Below are 20,211 nucleotides of genomic sequence, written 5' to 3'. Positions count from 1 at the left end.
TAGGAAGTGTATAGCGCAAAATTAGCAGATATGTATTTGATTGTGCATACTTGTTTGCAGGTGGTGGGAGCGATCAACATGTTCAGCTGCCTCAACTGCAGGATCTTCAGGATTACCATCTACAGGTGGAACCAGCCCAGTGTTTTCTAAGCATGATTCAGATTGCAGTGGAAGCCCACAACGGGAATTGGAGCTGCTGCGTAAAGCTGTAGAACTTCAGAAGAAGTGTTCAGTGGTGAGTTGGTTGTTATTTTGACTTATTCCCAGCCATCTTTTGATTGCAGCAAAATGCAACAGAAGCTGAAAAGTAGGAACTCAAACCGAAAAACTGGCAGCTTTGTTACGGTTACAGCCGTACTATGAAATCGATTTTGTTTCGGTACGCTATTTACTTGAGTCTGAGCCGGCATTGATTTTATGCAGACCCCGAAAGGTAGAAAAATAATAAAAAATATACTCGATTATGAGCCAATCGGAAGGTAAAGAACACCGTGCATTTAAAAAAAAAAAAAACCTGGCTCGTGCTTTCGACACTTCTTTCGCTTTTGCTTTAATGATTTTTATGATCATGGGAAGTGCTACTGCACTCTCCGTCGAATGGATCACTCGAAGTGAGATTCGCCAATAATAACGAAGTAAGTGAGTTTATTGCGGTTCAAGTAAGGTATCTGACACAAACCAGAATACATCGAAGTCAGGACAATGCTAAACTGGAGACGCGAGCTAAGATAACCAGCTCTTCAAAAAGTCGTAGAGGAATCAATCTCTTAGTTTTGCATAACCAGACCAAAAATCGAACCCAATTTTTCTTTTTAATTTTTGTTGGGAGGTGGTATTTTGAAACAGAAACTCGGGAAAGCATCAGAAAACCAGGTGATATGTCATTCACTAAATCTGCATATAAAAAGCCGAGCTAGTCGGATAATAAAAAAATATGTGCCGACTGACCTGCGCCGTCGCAGTTGGGGTCAGGGAATCCGGGATGCTAGTTACAGCCACTCACTGCCAATAGTGGAAAGACTAATTCTGTGGCAGATCAAAATTAGTACGGTGATTGTAACACACGCCGCAGTGCACACATAGAGCCTTAGCTCCCTTAGAGCACCTGTCTTTCAGCACCAAAACAATGCACGTTTCATGGCTGGCCTCTCTATATTCGCAAAATAGGAAATGCTCTTTAAGGACATCCAGACCGATGATCTCGGTACTTACAGTCGAGGCTTTGCAGCCTACACGTGCTTCCTCGAAGGTGGAGATGGTTGCACACAAATCACACATCGCGAAGTTTGCGACTTTAGGACACAGCACCGGCCAGGGGTATCTTCAAATATTCAGGTCCAGCTGAGAGGACAAGTTTCTTCGGAGGTCATGAAGGCATCCAACATTCAGAGGATTCGTTACAAGGCATTTGAAATTTAAGCATGAGTGCATTTGCTTTGTTTTTGAGCATGCTGCCCCTTGTCCCCGAGCGGAGCTGTGTTTGACGCTGGGAAACCGGCTGCTCTTCTTTCTAATGAAGCTGAAACTCGGGTTGAGCTACACTGCACTTGGTGTACTTTTAGTGTTGACAGAACAACGGCATCACGCCACTTTCGAGCTGTGCTAACAACGCTGACTGCTGCGACAGCGAGGTGGAGTTTTCGGCCTCCATTTAGCATTATGCGGGCTATGTTGCCAGAGTGTATTGAAGCCCACTACCTTAAATTCAAAATGAATATTGATTCCAACGAAGTGAGAACAGAGACGCCGAATAGTGTAGGCCAGCAGCGCGTGCTGTACTCGAGCTACGTGAGTGGCTACACTCTTAAGTTTCTGGTTGCTATACCCCTAATGGGGCTATTTGTTTCCGTTCAATGGCGTACGGAGGCCGATGCTCCGACATCCATTTTACGGTGGACTCTAGGTTCTGAAACATTGTGCAGCCCGGGGACGTAATACTGGCTGACAAATGTTTTCCGGGTATCAGGGAAAGTCTGGCAGACACTGATGCCGTGCTCGTGATGCCGCCTTTTTTATCGGTGCATGGGCAGTTCAGTGAGCCAGAAGTGTGCGACACACTACTTTGCCCAGGTCCGAATTCACGTTGAGCGAATGATACAGCGAATTAATATACTCGGGACAACGGTGCCCATTACTCTGATCCCCCGATGGATGACGCTTCAACATGTGCTGTACGCTGGCAAATTTGCAACCTGCCATTATCAAGCCAAAGGAATAAATGGCAGCAAATGTAGGTACATTCAGACGCATAGCAAGGCTAGGTACAGAGCTCCAATTTCTCTCGTGGGGTTGGCTCTTCCTGGGTACCAGCGTAGGCTTCTTATCCGCAACCGAATTCTGCGCCAGAGATTGATTTAAGTGTTTCTGTATGATATGTGATGTCCTGCCGTAAAAGATGGCTAACACCTTTTTTACGAGATGCAAAGATGATTGATAGCAACGAGTGTATTTTCCATGCCCTTGTGGTTCTATTCTATAATGAAAGTGTCAAATCGGAGCACGTTTTATAAGTAGCATTGTTTATGCCAATGAGAATAAAACAACAGCAAATAAAAATAACACACTTTAGCAGAAAACTAAACATTCTGATTGCAAGATTATATTTTGTGTACTGGACTTTACATTTCAGCGTAGTTCTAAACCACCACTTCCTAAAAAGACCGGCAAGTATGCAAAAAAACACATGGAACGTTGTCGCGAGTCATATTGTCTGCAGTGAATTGAATGCAGTACTTTATTGTTCTGTCTTTTACATCACTTGTACTGACATGCTTAGAGCTGGTACTTTTGTGCAAGGACTAGCAGTACCAGCTGAAATAAAACCGTTCTAGAGAGGGAATCGCATTGCTCAAAAACTTGTCGTTCCTGGGAACGAACACAGTGGAATCGTGCTCACCGCATGTGTAGACATAAAAATAACATGATTGCAAGTCCAGCACAAACATCAACACATGCACTTGTGCATAGTACTTGTGCGGTGGCTTCAGGCACAACTCGTCATTAACGTAACTCCGGAGAGTTGTCCCAGCGCGCTAGCGCCACCCGCGGTGCGCAGGTGCGTCACGGCTGGATGTGTGCTTTATTGCCAAAAGCGTTGTAGGCGTTGGAACATATTTCATGTTTATTTATCAGTCCAAATATATCAGAATAAAAAATTATACCTGAAATACATATTTATGTTTACTGTAGTAACCGGGAAGGGCGAGTTACCGAGTTACTCCACTACTAGATTATAATGCGCGCATCTTTCCCGAGACCCGAGTCACCCGGATTCCCATTTCCTCACTTTGTGTACATTCATGATTTTGTTTGTCATATTCGCTGTCCTGTTTCTATTGCCGCACCCGAGCTGATCATGTATATCGTCTGAGTCAAGTATGTCCTGGATGGCTTTAAGAAAACTGCTGAATTCTTCCATAAAGGACTTCCAACCCGAAAGTGTAAACGATTTCGATGCCGACCGAACTTACTACTGTTGGTGGCGTGGAGACGGCCGAACTCGTGCAGAATTTTACGACGAGAAAATTATCACCACGACCGGTACTTTCAACTTCACTAATAAGCTATTTCACGAATGTATGGACTCTTGCAGTTTGCTTAAAAGTTTTGTTCATTTCTGTGCCTCGGTCCACAAATACAAGCGAGCGATGTGGTACAGAAACGACCAAGCGTAAAGAGAAGCATCGCGCGGCCTTAGTATCCACACACACAAATCAATTTCTTTCTGGTGGGTAACACGCATAAAGCTGTTACTGCAACACTGCTGGCCACAATCAACAAAAACTATGAATTCCAACCACACAAGTTTGCCCGGCACTTGGTGCGCATTGTTTTCACCGTGGAGGAGAGGCGAACAAAGTCTCTACATGAAAAGGCTTGCACACTGCTCGAAAAGACATCCCCGCGACGGAATGCATCGACTAGGAAAAGAATGCCATCATCAGTAAGTCCAGAAACTTGTGTAGTTTATTTTGTTTCGTTCTTATACTTTGCTGATACCTAAAGCTCTTATACTTACGCTTTGAGTGACCCACTCTTTGTTGGCCGGTCAAAATAAATAAATAAATACTGTTAACTTTTTCTGCCCCAAATGGTCTAAAATTTGTCATTTATTTCTAAAAACAGTTATCTCTTTACTATTTTCCTAGTTCTCTAATTATATATATTTTTTAGTATAATGTAATCAATCATTTATTGATAATACCAGCTTTGCTGCATAAATATATTTTTAGTTACTTAGCTGCTGCTTTAATAAGTGTAATATATAGGTGTCATGTCACACTTAGAAAAAAGTTGTTGCAACCGGGCGATGAGGAAGAAGAGAAGCGGCGGGAGCTCATGCATTTTGTAATTTTTATCAGTCTGAAAAACGAACAGTAAAGGAAAAGGTCGCACCGACCGATTTGTCTAGCGTAATTGCCTTCGTATTCCTTGGTTCCTCAACATATGGTGCCGAAACCCGGGAGTGTCCCGCATCACAAGGGCCCAAGCTACACGCCGCAGGGAATTTCAATCCTGCAGCTGCAACGGAATTCAGCAGTTCCTTGGCGGGAGCAGACCACTGGGAAAAGAACAGCGACGGAACCTTGGCAGGCGACCGTACGGCCTCGTAAATACGAATAGTCAATGGAGAGGCTGAAGGCTAGGCGGTCGGCTCGGCGGGCACAGAACACTAGGATAATGAACGACGGCAATCGGATTCTCCAGGATCCCAGCCCCGACCTAGCAAGAGTGCGTTCGATCAAGGACAGACTCACTACCAGCAATGCAGAGCTCCGACTACTTGACGGTGAGATAGAGCCGCTAATTCCAATCCAAGAACTGGAAAGTGAGTGCACCGCCACTGCAGAATACCAAGACGAAGCCGTCATGGTGATCAGCGAGTTCGAGACCAAGATTGAGTCCCTACAATCGCAGAGAATAATAGCTACGGCGGCGAGCACCGGAAACCAAACCGGCATTCAAGACAACGCAGCGAGACGTGGACCAAAGCTTCCGAAGCTGGAGCTATCTACCTTCGATGGAGAGCAAAGCAACTGGCTCACATTCTGGGAGCAGTTTGGTGGAGCCATCCATACCAATGCAACTTTAACAACCACAGATAAGTTCCACTACCTTCGTCGGTGTCTAACGGGAGATGCTGCTGCGGCGATTGCCGGGCTACCAACAACAGAAATATGCTATGCCGAAGCGATCACCATCTTGCAACAGAGGTTTGGAGAGAAGAGGAGAATAGAGCGGCAGCATCTGAATGCCCTCAGAAATCTACCGCACGTTGCTTCAGCTAATGACGTGAGAGGGTTGAGAAACCTGTATGACACCACACAACTCAACGTTCGGTGTCTAAACTCTTTGAATGTTCCCACGTCAAGTTTTTCAGCCATGCTCTGTGACATTCTTGTCAGGGCGTTGCCTTACGAGGTTACAGTGGAGTATCACCGGCAAGTCAACAACACCGCTTTCACCAACGCAGCAGCTCAAGACCAAGGAGACGGATCGGCGGCTGGAACTTCAAGGTCAGCGGATACTACGTCGGAGTCAGTGACCGAATTGAATGGAATGCTTCGCTTCCTGCGTGTGGAAGTAGAAAGCCGAGAAAGAAGTAGCCTTGAGGATGCTCGAGGTAAACACGAGACAAAGGTAAAGTCGTTTGCATCAGCATCAGCTTTTCATAACGCAACAAATGCTACACATTCTCAGTGTTTTTTCTGCCATTCAAAGAAGCACACCACGCCATCTTTTGATTGCAGCAAACAGAGAGAGGAAAAATTAAGTATGTTATCAAAAGACTCCAGATGTTTCCGATGCACATTGAAAGGTCACCGAGCACGAGATTGCAGAAAAAACCTCAGTTGCGCAGTTTGCAGAGCCAGACATGCAACCACAATGTGCGATCCTGAGTTTGTTAGGCGGATGAAGGAACGTTCGCCCCAAGGTAACGATACGATTTGCGTGTCTGCATCCAGCTCCGGCGCGCGCTCAGAAAAGAAGTTTAGTGACGGCATATATCTCCAGAAGTTCAAGGCATTTTTAGTGACCAACGCTGGCAGCTGCTATGTCAAGGGAATAATCGACGGTGGCAGTCAGCGCACATTTATAAAAGAAGAGGTAGCGCAACGCCTAGGGCTGAAAGTCCTGCGGAGAACAAAGATAGCACTCAACACTTTCGCCAGTAATGCTTCGAAGGTTATAGAGCGCAGTCCCGTTGTGGAGGTAAAGCTCAAAAGTCAATTTGACAATACAGAAATAACCTTTGAAGCAATTTCCATCCCGGTCATTTGCCAGGACGTATCTACGCCAACAACGGACATCCCGTTTGTGCGATTTCTGCGAGAAAGCAGTAAGAATTTGGCAAACGACGTGATTTTCCCAGGTGTAAAAACAGTTCCTGAAAAAAGTCTGTTGATTGGATCCGACCAGTTGTGGAAGTTCTGCACAGGAGACGTGATCAGGTGCGCAGATGTGGACGGATTGGTAGCGATCAACACAAAGATGGGCTGGACGCTGCAAGGTCCTTCAAGACAGGTGGGAAGGCTCCAATGGGATTCAAGTCTGATGATATGTGTCCTACAAGCGAAGACAAAGGAAACCCAAGTGGAAGAGGCGCTACAGCCCTTCTGGGAGTTAGACAGAATGGGAGTTGCCGACAGTGAGCTCGGAGACACTGATGCAGACACCATTACACACTTTGAGCAAAACATCATTAAGAAAAACGGACTATACGAAGTGGCTCTGCCGTGGAAAGAAGACACTTTTGATATGCTGGCAAACAACCGGGAAGTTGCCATTTTACGTGTAGGGAGCTTGTTGAGAAGAATCTCACGAAGGGAGGGATTACTCAAGCGGTATGATCATGCAATGAGACAGTATTTGCGTGATGGGCATGCAGAAGTGATAAAGAGCAGAAACGAAAGCGACAGCGCGCAGGTCATGTATTACATGCCGCATAAAGAAGTAATACGTGAAGATGCAACAACAACAAAGTTAAGGATCGTCTTCGACGCATCTTCTCATGCCAAAGGGTGCAGGTCGTTGAATGAGTGCCTAGTAACAGGACCCAACTTGAACCCCGAGCTTCTGCAGGTCCTGCTTCGGTTTAGATGGTACCCAGTTGCAACGACCACCGACATTAAGAAAGCGTTCTTACAAATTGCCACCCGTGAAGATGATCGTGATGCTTGTAGATTTCTTTGGTTTGCTGAGGAGCCAAGTTTCCCTTTCAACAAGGAAGAAATTCAAGAGTGGAGGATGACTCGGGTTCCTTTCGGATCCACGTCTAGTCCATTCATGCTCACAGCTACAATACAACATCACTTGAAGTTGGTCTGCGAAGAAGACCCACAATTAGCAGAGAAACTCAGGACATCTTTCTACGTTGATGATCTACTGCTCGGAGCCGACGATATTGAGGATGCCGTGAGGCTCTACCACACTTCCAGGAACGTCATGAGACAGGCAGGAATGACACTCCGGAAATGGACTGCGAACAATGAGCAACTGCAGGAGCAGTTCAACAAGGAGGAGCCAAAATTTATGACCGAAGAAAAAAGCCTCTCACCTTCACCAATCTCCAAGGTACTTGGAATGATGTAGGATCACGAAGGGGACTGCTTTATTTACAAAGTTGAAGCTTTGCTTGAATTCCTCTCAGCAAATGTGGACACTAAACGGTTCATCCTCAAGGCAGCCTCAAGAGTATTCGATCCTCTTGGATTGATCGCGCCCTTCGTCCTAACAGCTAAGCTGCTATTTCAGAAGCTGTGGACATTGGGAATCAGCTGGGATGAAGAACTCCCCGCTGATTTGATCACTGAATGGCACGCTCGGACGGCGGACCTTGTTCAACTGCACTCGTTAAGTATACCAAGACATGTCAAGCGAGGCATCCAGGCAGGAGCCAACAAGGTACAGCTACACGTCTTCGTAGATGCAAGCACGAAAGCCTACGGATCTTGTGCGTACTTTAGAACAGCCGATGACCAAGGAAAAACAGCTACCATGTTAGTTGTTGCGAAGACAAGAGTGGCACCGATAAAACCTTTATCACTGCCTAGGTTGAAGCTGATGGGGGCGAATATTGGAGCCAGACTCCTACGATACATAAAACAGTCATATTATGACGTGGAACTTGATTACATTATGTGGACTGACTCAACGGTTGCCCTCAGTTGGGTGAGAGGAGTCCCTGAAAAATGGAAGCCATTTGTAAAAAACAGGGTGGCAGAGATACGCGTCATGACATCCCCGGACCACTGGAGGCACTGCCCCGGTCAAGAGAATCCGGCGGATCTCTTGACCAGAGGACTAGGCGTTCAGGAGCTTCGTGCTAACTCTCTTTGGTGGAAAGGGCCGAGTTGGCTGAGTCAAGAACCTTCAGAATGTCCAGATTCTTCAGTGTTCTTGGAAGACACGCCTCAACTCGAAGTAAAAGAAGAGACACATGTGCTGTTGGAGAAAGGCCAAGAAGTTCCATCATTGTTCGACACCGGAAGTTACGAGAATTACCAGAAGGTTCTGAGGATCACTGCCTGGGTCATCAGGTTCGCTAACAAGGCACAGAAGAGAAATGACAAAATACGAGGTGGATTTATTGCGGCAGAGTTGGACAAAGCAGAGCAGTATTGGATCAGGCAGATACAAAACGAAAGGTTTCAGACGGATATTATGCTCCGCGAGAAAAATACGACAGAGGTTAATGTAAGACTCGCAGAGTATCATCCTCTCTTTGGCGAAAACAAAATCCTGCGGGTCGGAGGACGACTGCAGAGGTTGACGGAAAGTCTCGATGTGAAACATCCAGTCCTGTTACCGAACGACCATGACTTTGTCAAGCTAATTGTGGTGCACGCTCATTGTAAGGTTATGCACGGGGAAGTAACAAGCACAATGTGTTACCTACGAGAGAGGTACTGGATAATACGTGCTAGGCAGCTGACCAAGAAGGTAATAAAAAGTTGCCTCGTATGTTCACGGTTGAATGCGAGGCCAACTGCTGTTGAGCAAGCTCCGCTACCGACAGATCGAATCAAGAAGGCAAAGCCGTTCGAGGTAACCGGAGTCGACTTCGCAGGGCCGCTGTACGCAAAAAGAAACGACGGTAGCTGCAGCAAAGCGTACATCGTACTTTTCACATGCGCCTCCACGCGAGCAGTTCACCTCGAGCTCTCAACGGGCCTCACTGCTGAAGCTTCCTTGCTTGCATTCCGGCGTTTTATAGCAAGAAGAGGCATACCACTGGACATATATTCTGATAATGCACTAGCCTTCAAGAAAGCATCAAAAGACATCCAGAAGGCATTGGGTGCACTGGTGCAAGAAGTTTTCAAATCATACATTGCAGAACACAGAATCAACTGGAAGTTCATTGTGGAGGCCGCTCCATGGTGGGGCGGGTGGTGGGAGAGGCTCGTTCGATCTGTCAAGGCAGCACTTAAGAAAGTGTTGGGCAGAAGCAGCCTATGCTTCGAAGCACTGACGACTGTCCTTGCTGAGGTGGAAGCAATGGTAAACTTAAGACCACTGACATATCTCTACTCGGGAGTAGGAGACCCCTCAGTCATCACGCCAGCACATTTCTTAATAGGGCAAAGTTTGACAGTTCTACCAGAAACAAGCTTGTCTAACGACCGCCCAGGATGCGTGACACAGAAGGAAACAGCTCGCCAGTTCCAGTATCGAAAAATAATCATGGAACATTTTTGGAAACGCTGGCAGTCTGAGTACCTGTTGGAGTTGCGGTCAGCTCATCAATATCCCGTCACCAATACTTGCTCCCTGAAAGTGGACGACGTAGTCATAGTGGAAAATAACCGAGCATCCAAGCTGTTCTGGGAACTGGGGAGAATCATAGAGACGTACCCCGGAACTGACAGAATTGTTCGTGCCTGTCTCGTGAAACAGTAAAACGGTACGCTCATAAAGAGACCCGCGCAGAAACTTTATTTGCTGGAAATTCGTCCAAGTCAACTTCAGGCTCGGGGAGGATGTTGCAACCGGGCGATGAGGAAGAAGAGAAGCGGCGGGAGCTCATGCATTTTGTAATTTTTATCAGTCTGAAAAACGAATAGTAAAGGAAAAGGTCGCACCGACCGATTTGTCTAGCGTAATTGCCTTCGTATTCCTTGGTTCCTCAACAAAAGTATTGATTCTGGCTGATTGTAGCAAAAACGTTTTCCTTCCCCAGCCTACGTCTGCAGCCATTGCAAGGTGGATGATGCGAAGTAAAAAAAAAAACAACAACATGCTGTCAAAGGACTCGAAAGAATAGACTTGTAGTATTGGAACTAATAAACTTGAGTGAAATCCAATGGCACGATTTCAATCATCAGGAATAGTTATAAGTACACAAATGACGTATCACAACCATCTCAAATTTTTTTTTAATTATACAATGTGATCAAAAGTGCCTGGTAGTCAGTTTTTTGTAGGGACTACAAATGCAATGGAAAGGCAGCAGAAGAGGGTTAATGAATGGCATAATGTCAAAGGCAAACGTGCAATATGAATAGCCTCGAGTAACCAAGAAACGTGGTACAATATTCACTAAAGTAAACTGAAAAGCTAATGAAAAATAGTTGCCATCTCATATCTTCCGTGTCACTTTTCCATTGAGCCAAAAAAACATCTGATGGTACAGTGCTCAACGAAACGAAATGGGCCAGCGGAACGCGTGGCCTCCAGAACTTGCTGCGCCATCTACCGATAAAAGACGGGCTGCCTGGTGACGCGAGTCGGAGGTGTGCAAAGCTGATACGAGCGCTCATCGGCTGTTCCCACGCTGTGCACAACTCCCGATGGGTAATCTCTGCAGAGTGATAGCCTTTTTTTATTATTTAATCGCCGCGTGGTTTTATCGCGATCTGTTTGACGCCCTGTGCATACTTTTATCTTGTCTCAAATATGAAAGAAAAGGAACAAAAGGGCAATATTTTTTTCTTTTAATAAAAAGCACAGTGCCATTTCACTTCACATTTATTTTTCTATAAATTGTCGGTTCACTGCCATCAGTATCCATTCGTGAAGATGCCGTCGCGAGTGCCAATTCACGAACGCTGGTGAATTGTGGCCCTATGCCGCGTGGGAATGCCCCAACGAGAAGTCGCCCGGATGACAGGAAGGACCCGAACCGCAGTGGCCCGAATTTTCACGGCGTTTCGAGACGACAACGGCCGCATCCATGACGCTCCTCACGACGTCCGCCCAAGGTCCACTACCGATGAGGAAGATCGATGGATCGTCGCGGCTGCAGTCGACCAGCCTTTTATTACGGCCCGTGACATTCGAGGCGAACTTGGTCTGAATGTCAGTGACCAACTTGTGCGACGCCGTCTTGCAGAAGCGGGTATTAGGAGCTATGCTGCGTGCAAGAAGCCAATTTTAACTCCTCGACAAAAAGATATCCGCCTGCGGTTTGCCATGGAAAAGACATCATGGACGATTCAAGACTGGAAAACCGTTGTTTTCAGCGACGAGTCCTCTTTCTCAACTGACTGGCACCAAGGAAAACAAGTTTGGAGACCGCGAGGTGCACGGTATGTTACTTTTGAGCAACACGACAATTTTTAACAAGCCGGATCTTATAATTTGTGATTTTGATGTTTCAGGTATGATGCCCCTTACTTGCAGCGTGTGGGCAGGAGTGGGCGACAAACCGTTAACGTCTGGGGGGCATTGTCAGCGGAAGGACTTGGTCCACTTGTAAGAATCCAGAGGCTTAACTCCGAAACGTATTGCGACGTCATTGAGCACGAGCTCATTCCTTACGTTCTTGAGGGACCTTTCCCTGACGGATGCTTTTTTTTTTCAACATGACCTTTGTCCTGTTCATCAGTCAAATCGTGTGCGTGACCTTCTAGAGGAACGCGGAGTGGCGGTTATGCCATGGCCCCCAAAAGGGGCTGACATGAACCCCATCGAGAACATCTGGGGAAACATGAAGATCCAGCTATCGCGGCGAGGACTTCACTCCGTCACGACTGACCAGCTATGGGATGCTGTGAAGGAAGAATGGGACAGGCTGCGGCAATGTCCAGAGTTGGTGGTGAATCTTTATGAATCCCTTCCGCGTCGCATGAATGCTATTCGTGAAGCCAATGGAGAGTTCTGCAAATATTAGAGTAAGGTGCTGATAATAAAACAAGCACGTTACTTATATTATTTTTTTTCTGGTAGGCGCAGCATTGTGTAACATGTCAAATAAACTATGTTGACACAGCACACGCTTTTTAATGACTGTCAGACGCTCGCTAAAATTGAATAAAACCACGAAAAAATAAAACTATCTGCATTAATATATTATAGCTGCAAAAGGCCGGACGCGCTGGCTCATCAACCTTTTATGGAATAAAAAATGAAGCTTTATCTTTTCTTTTTTATATATTTGAAGCAAGATAAACTCATGCACATCATCACGACAGTGTCTCTGAGGAAAAATAAACGTGGTCACTCGGCAAAATCATGGCCTGCGCAGATTATCGGGGGTTGCGCGCCTGTGTGCGAACAGCCGCTGAGCGCTCGTATCAGTTTTGCGCATGTGTGACTCGCGTCACCAGGCAGCCCGTCTTTTATCGGTAGATGGCGCAGCAAGTTCTGGAGCCACGCGTTCCGCTGGCCCATTTCGTTTCGTTGAGCACTGTACTTTTCTTTTGAAATGCTGTAAAAAAAGTCAACAGGGAATATTGAATGTCAACAGCTTTTCAACAAAAAGCATCACAGAATGTCTGTTGAGTTTCAATTAATAAGTGGGCCAATATTCAATAAAAAGCCAACCGACTTTTTACGCTTTTCTTTTGAAAAGCTGTTGACATTTAATATTCAATCCTGACTTTTCAAGAGATTTTCAATAGAAAAGCATCACAGAAAGTCTGCTGACTTTCAATAAAAAAGTGGGTCAATTTTCAATAGGATGTCAACAGACTTTCTCTGATGCTTTTCTGTAGAGAAGCTGTTGACATTTAATAGCAAGAGACAAGCTGTTGACATTCTATATCCTCTATTGACTTTTTTGGAAACTTTTCTATAGAAAGGTATAACAATTTTTGTAAAGGGGAGAGAGTAAACATTGCGTGCCCAGTATGAGAGTCACGTCAACATAATTCTTGTTGACACCAGAGTTGTTTTTAGTGTTTCAGCTCTTCAAGGCTGAACTTCACAGCTCGAAGAAAGACATTGGAAGCCAAGCTGATACCCTACAGCTTGAGAAAGAACAAGTGCTCGGGATTGTACGGGTTAAAAACAAACCGGCCCTTGTATCACTAACCTGTGTGCCATTTTAAGTTATTCTACAACATTTGCGACCTGTATGTGGAGTCTCGCATGTCGAACAAGAGGAAGGACTTCAGCATCAGTAACGCGGACGCAGTATTGCTAACGATGATGAAGCTCTATCACAATCTGAAATTTTCCCTTTTTGGTGTACTGTCTGGTGTCCAGGATGACAGCTTTTAAGATATTCAGAGCGTCAGTACCAGTCCTGGTAGCAGTGCTCAGGCACGCCGTTTTCTTGCCCGAAAAATAGGCTTTGCTCCAGTCCCTGACCAACTACTTTAAAAGGGCAACTCCCCCAAAACATAGATTCTATAAAAGGGGCCGATATCGCTTTAGGAGATCAAAATAAGGTCATACCCAAAATATCACGTGGAACCAACGTCGCATTCCCGATTAAAACCAATATTAAAAATGTTGTACCAGCCGAGTTAGCAGCCCGACAGCGGGTGAGCAACGCTGGCAGCAGGTCAGCTAGTGAAGCATAGCAGGGCAATGATGTAGGTTTCGTCCTACGCTCTCGTACGAACGCCGCAGACGCTTAGTTTCCTGTGGCACTCTGCGGTTCTGCTTACGGCGAGAGGTGCTTACAGCGAGTCGAGAACTGAGCTAGTTGGTCGTTGTGAAAAAGAAAAAACACAGCGCCGGAGACACCTTGCCTCTCAACCAAAAATAGAAAAATGAAAGCATGGACTAAAACAGCCTGAACTTAAGAAAAAAACATAGAAAGAAAACAGGAGATGAGATGAGACGGCTGACTATCAACGAGCTCTAGTGAAAACTTCTTCCTCAAGTTGTTTTTATCCAAGTATGTACCAACCGCGTGATGATGATTGGGGTTCATAGGCGCAAGAGCGACTGTGGTCATATTGCGCCAAGAAAGTTAACTTAAAAAGCCTAGCATGCAGTTACATCTAAACTTACTTGTCTACCTATATCAGGTGCAAAAAGCAAATTGCATGTAGGAAACTTAAAACGCGAGCAAATGGTACCAAAGGTCTATCACCAAGCAAAAAATAAGGATGAAATGGAAGGTGGTTTCTGAAAAGTTAAGGAAACTATCTTCGGCGTTGATGATCAAGAAATCTACAATTCCAAAGGATGTGAAGGGCAGTTAACACTTTCTCACACTTTTCACAGAGCTTGACATCTTCACCGTAGAGCAAGTGCAGGTGTGTCAATCGAGAATGACCAATTCTCAAGCGGCACAAAAGGACTTCCGAACGGCGGTCCTTATGGGAGGAACTCTCCCTTACTTCTAAGTTGGGCTTAATAATGTGGAGTTAGTTATCGATCTGTGTGTCCCAATCCAGCTGCCATAACTTAATAATTGACTTGTTTAAAGGGTAACCCCGGTCCATACTTTCCATTTTGGGATTATAACTGTTTTTAGTCCAGTCAGCGTCCCTTAATTACAAGGTGTAATTTTTTTCATGTTACTGTGGGTAGTTTTAAAGATATTGAAACCTCAAAGTTTTGTTTGAGGCGAGGCCAACAAAACCGAAACTAGCCGCTCGAGGCTCCGGCAACACTGGAAGTCAGCCACTATGTGAATGTGACGTCAGGATCGTTCTCGTTCAACGAGTACGCAGGCCGAGCGGCACCTACCCCTGTTGCGCTAGCCGTCTAAAGATAGGAGGTAAGCTGATTTTGTTTTAATCCTGTATAGTGTAGTTATCCAGCATATGTAGCAAGAGTTAGTGCGTACACCCAAAGGCTATCGACTGGAAAACGAGTGAACTCGTTCGGTGCCGTACTCGCCGGCTGTCGCCGTGTGTGCGGTCTTCCGTACTCGTCGCTAGGCCTAAATTGTCATCGGGGTTGATTGATTGATTGATTGAGTTTTATTGGCGCAAAAGCATCTAAGGCTATAGAGCGCCAAAGTCCGTGACTATTTCATAAATGGTTTCTAGAGAGGAAAGAGGGCTCTAGTGGCCAGTGATAGAATAAAAGGATGTGCATGAATCTGTATATAAATAATGTGGATGAAAAATTTAAAATTGCAAAGCAAGTTTAAAGTCGATGTAAAAGTCCAGTGCTTTCTAGGAATTTAAAAACATTTGTATGATTTATAAAAGGTTCATCTCCAAGCAAAAGAGCAAGGTGTAAAGGCATCTGTGCTGAATAAAACTGGGCAAAGTAGAATTGGCGGTATCTGTGATATGCGGGGCAGTCAAGAAGGATATGAACTACTGTTAATGGTTTTGAGCAGTGTTCGCATGCAGGTGGATCCTCTCGACGAAGCAGATACCCATGTGTTAGATGTGTGTGGCCAATTCTTAGCCGACAAAGGATTACCTCGAAAAAACGGTCCCTATGACGGGCACTCGCCCACTCCTGTAGCATCGGCTTCACAACATGAAGTTTGTTGTTGGTTTCGCGGGACCATTCCTCTTGCCATTTACACTTGATACTTTTCTTTACAGTCGCTTTGTAGTCTTGGTAGGGTATGTCGTGAAGATCAACCTTCCTTGTAGCACATGTGGAAGCGGCACGATCAGCAGCTTCATTGCCGGGAATACCCACGTGACTAGGCACCCAGCAAAAGACTATCTGCAATTTGTTGTCCCTAGCCGCAGCAACCACTTTATGTTGTAGCTGAGTTATTATAGGGTTTTTCGCTATCTCAAGGGATCTGAGTGCTCTCAGAGCACTTAGTGAATCAGTGTAAACTACAGAGTATGTATGCCTATTTTTGATAATATAGTCTGTGGCCAATAGTAAACCGTATAACTCGGCAGTCAAGATAGTTGCACTGGAATTAATCCTCCGCACACATTTAAGTGATGGTCCAATCACGGAACATCCGACACAGGAATCGGTTTTTGTGCCGTCAGTATAAAAGCTGGTGTAGTCTTTATATGTATTTTGTAGCTCAAAGAATTCCTGTTTTAAAACTTCTGGTGGGGTATTTTTCTTAGTGTACTCAGTAAGTGACAAGTCTGTGATGAGCAGACCATGTTCCCACGGTGCCACTGTTCCCAAAAGCTGAGCAACAGGTGGGTTTGTCTGAAGGTTAGCTGATGCGGCCGCAGTCTTGTTCCGCAAAGAAAAGGGAGGCTTAACAGCGGGCTTGCTTTGGAAGGTTCGTTCAAAACGTGTTCCCTCGACTAGTTCCCGACACGGATGTTGTACTACCGACCGTATCCTAAGGGAATACATTAGACCTAGGACATCTCGCCTTTTCTCTAGAGACATTTCATTAGCTTCGGCATAGAGGCTCAGCACAGGGGATGTACGAAATGCACCAGTGGCAAGTCTGATCCCTGCATGATGGATTGGATCCAACATTTTCAGTGTTGATGCACTCGCTGATCCATACACCAAACATCCATAATCTAGGCGTGACCGCACAATCGACCTATAGATTCTTAGAAGGCACAGTCGATCGGAGCCCCAAGTCATGTGGGAGAGAACTCTTAAAATATTAAGGGATTTATGGCATTTTTGTTTTAGAGTTTTGATATGCTGGCTGAAAGAGAGCTTGGAGTCGAATATAAGCCCTAGAAACTTATACTCAGTTTTTATCTGAACTGGTGCACTGTATATGGTCAACGAAGGCGTCGGCATCACACCACGTTTTCGTGAAAAACAAACACAAGCAGTCTTCTCCGTGGAGAACTTAAATCCGTTATTGTCAGCCCACCTTGTCACATTATTAATAGTCAGTTGAACACGCCGTTCACAGATTGCAAGGTTACATGAGGAAACAGCGATCTGGAGGTCATCTACATATAGCGAATAGTGGACCGATGGTGGTATGACACGCGCGATAGAATTGATTTTTATAGCAAACAGAGTAGCACTTAGGACACCGCCCTGTGGAATACCGTTTTCCTGTACGAACCATCGTGAGTGTACAGACCCCAGCCTTACTCGGAAGGTGCGTCTACCTAAATAGCTTTCAATGGCAAAGAACATGCGGCCCTGGATACCAATGTCAATCAAGTCCCTCAAAATTCCATGCCGCCAGGCAGTATCGCATGCTTTCTCGAGATCGAAGAACACAGAGAGGCAGTACTGTCTATTGACAAAGGCCTCTCGAACAGTTGTCTCCAATCGAACCAACTGATCCTGCGTTGAGCGGAATGAGCGGAAACCGCACTGGTGTTTATCCAGGATGCAATGTTTTTCCAAGTGCTGCATCAGTCGTCTATTAATCATTTTTTCGAGGGTTTTACACAAGCAGCTCGTCAATGCGATTGGCCTGTAACTAGTAGCAGCATCCGAGTTTTTTCCAGGTTTAAGTAGAGGGATAATTGTAGCCGTTCTCCAAGCTGATGAAAAACGTCCCTCCTCCCATATTCTGTTGAAAAGGTATAAAACCAAATCAAGTGTAGACGGGTGGAGATGATTCAACATGAAGTAGTGGATACCGTCAGGACCAGTTGCCGAGGGTTTGACGTTATGAAGGACCATCTTTAGTTCAATAAGGGTGAAGAATCTATTGTACGGCTCCCGTGCACTGCCAGGTGCCTTTATGGTCCTGGCTTCTTTCTGTTGTTTTAGCCGAAGAAATGATGGTGAATAGTGCCTGGAACTTGAAACAAACTCGAAATGTTCCCCGAGAATATCGGCTTGTTCCTCTAGACTTTCTGGACAGGTTCCGTTGCAGGATAACAGGGGGATGGTGAAAGCAGTATAACATCCATTGATTTTGTTAATTCGGTCCCAGACCTCTTTCGGGAATGTGTGGCTATTTATTGATGTCGCATACCCTTGGAAACTTGTTCTTTTTGATTGCCGGCGAATGTACCGTGCACGGGCCTTCATTTGCTTAAACTGAAGATGATTGCTTGATGTCGGATACCGTCGAAATATGCTCCATGCCTTGATTTCTTTTTTTCGTGATTCTGAGCATTCTTCGTTCCACCAAGGCTTGGGACGGCGTGGGAGGCGTCCCGAGGTCATGGGGATTGCCATTATGGCTGCCTGAAGGATACAATTCGTTAAGTATTCGTTCACTTCATCAATTGAAAGCTTGTCAAGAGATGTGCATGCCAGCAGTGAGAATTCACTGAATTGTGACCAGTTTGCCTTCTCAAATTTCCAGCGGGGAGTTCGGCTGGGGAGGGTCACACCTGGGTTATTTCGTCTTAAAACAATCGGCATGTGGTCACTACCTAAAGGATTATCTGTAACCTGCCACGAAAAGAGTGAAAATAAAATAGGTTCACTTATAGAGAGGTCAATTGATGTAAATGAGTTTGTGGGTGCACTAAAATATGTAGGTTTCTTTTCGTTAAACAGACACAAATTTGTAGATAAAATAAACCGTTCGACAATTGCTCCACGAGTATCGCGTCTAGTACTGCCCCATAAAGGATTGTGTGCATTAAAATCGCCAAGAATAATGAATGGATGGGGGAGTTGCGCGATGAGTGACTCAAGATCTTCACACCTTAAATGAAAGTTTGGAGGAATGTAAAGTGAACAAAGGGTTATCAGGCGGTCTGACAGAATGCGAACAGCTACTGCTTCCAAGGCGGTCTGCACGGAAACCTCAACACATGCAGCTGATTTTTGCACTACTATGGCCACGCCGCCAGAAGAGTAAGACGAGTGATCTCTATCCTTGCGGAAAAAATGAAAGTGCCTAAAGACTCCTGACTGACTTCCCTTCAAGTGAGTTTCCTGGAGACACACTGCCAGTGGACGATATTCCTCCAAAAGGGAGCAAACATCGTCATAATTATGTAGGAGACCTCGGCAGTTCCACTGAATAAGACTCATTGTCGGTTACAACTTTGAAACTCGGGACCTCGAGTTCGTAGCCTTAGCGCATAAGCAGCTAAAGCTGTAATGCACCACTCACAAACTAGGGTTCTAAGGAAAAATCTAAAAACTAATTTAATAAAAAACGAAAGAGGACATGAATGGGTGTGGATGTCAACAGGAGGGCAGTTCCGACCAAGCCTTCGGGGAAAGACAAATAGAGGTAGTGCCCCAGGCGAGGGAGTCGCCAATAGTCCTCTGGCTGATCCTTGTGGAGCTGCCCCCTCTGACCTCCAAGGGGGTCGAGACTTTGGGCTAACGCCACTGGCGAGGGAGTCGCCATTATTCCTCTGTCCCAACTGATCCCTAAGAGTGAGTGAGGTAATGCAGGTGAGCGACAAAGAACAGTGATGCTGTGAGGTGTATGAAGTGTTAATGAAAATTTTTGGGTGTTGAAACAGCGTCCACGACTAAGCACTTGCTACGTGCCAGCTTCTGGACCTGTCGCTTTGGTCTTTTTCTTTGGGTCCTCAAATTTTGACGAGATTTTACCAACCTTCGAAGCAGGTGGAGGCTCCGGCGGACTGCTGGAGACATCCATTGCCTCAACCTCGCGATGCGAGGAACATGAAGGGCGCCCCTCAAGGCACTGTGACTCTGTCGTCACAGTTTTCTCACGAGGACGTGCGGGCATACGGCGCGGGGCCGTCGCCTTTGAGGATGCGGTTTGAGTTGAATCCCTCTGTTCTTGAGGGATTCCAGGTGAGATTTTGGGGGCTTGAGGTTTGCGCGGGGCAGAAAGGTCTAAAAGGCAGACCTGTGTCCCCACGGAAGCCGTTGTCGGTGCAGCCCCCTTGCTGACCGCAGCGGCGTAGGTGCCTCTCTGTAGGAATGAGAGGCGTTTTCGTGCTTCAAAGTAGGTCAGATTTTCTTTGGTTTTCAGTGTTAGTATTTCATTTTCTTCTTTAAACTTTGGGCATGAACGGGAGTATGCAGGGTGAGCACCTGAACAGTTCACGCATTTGGAAAAATCACTTGCACAGCTGTCAGTAGGGTGATCATTGCTTGAACATTTTCCGCAGGTTGTCCGTCCCCTGCAAGTGGCTGCCCCATGTCCGAAACGCTGGCAGCTAAAGCAACGTCTCGGATTGGGTATAAACGGTCGAACCTTGCAGTTGAGATAGCCAGCCTTGACCGTCTGGGGGAGGGTCGTGGAGTTAAATGTAAGCACAA

Source organism: Ixodes scapularis, unplaced genomic scaffold, assembly GCF_016920785.2.
Source record: "Ixodes scapularis isolate PalLabHiFi unplaced genomic scaffold, ASM1692078v2 ptg000247l_1___fragment_3__unscaffolded, whole genome shotgun sequence".
NCBI lineage: Eukaryota > Metazoa > Arthropoda > Arachnida > Ixodida > Ixodidae > Ixodes > Ixodes scapularis.
Note: the sequence above shows the minus strand (reverse complement) of the source record.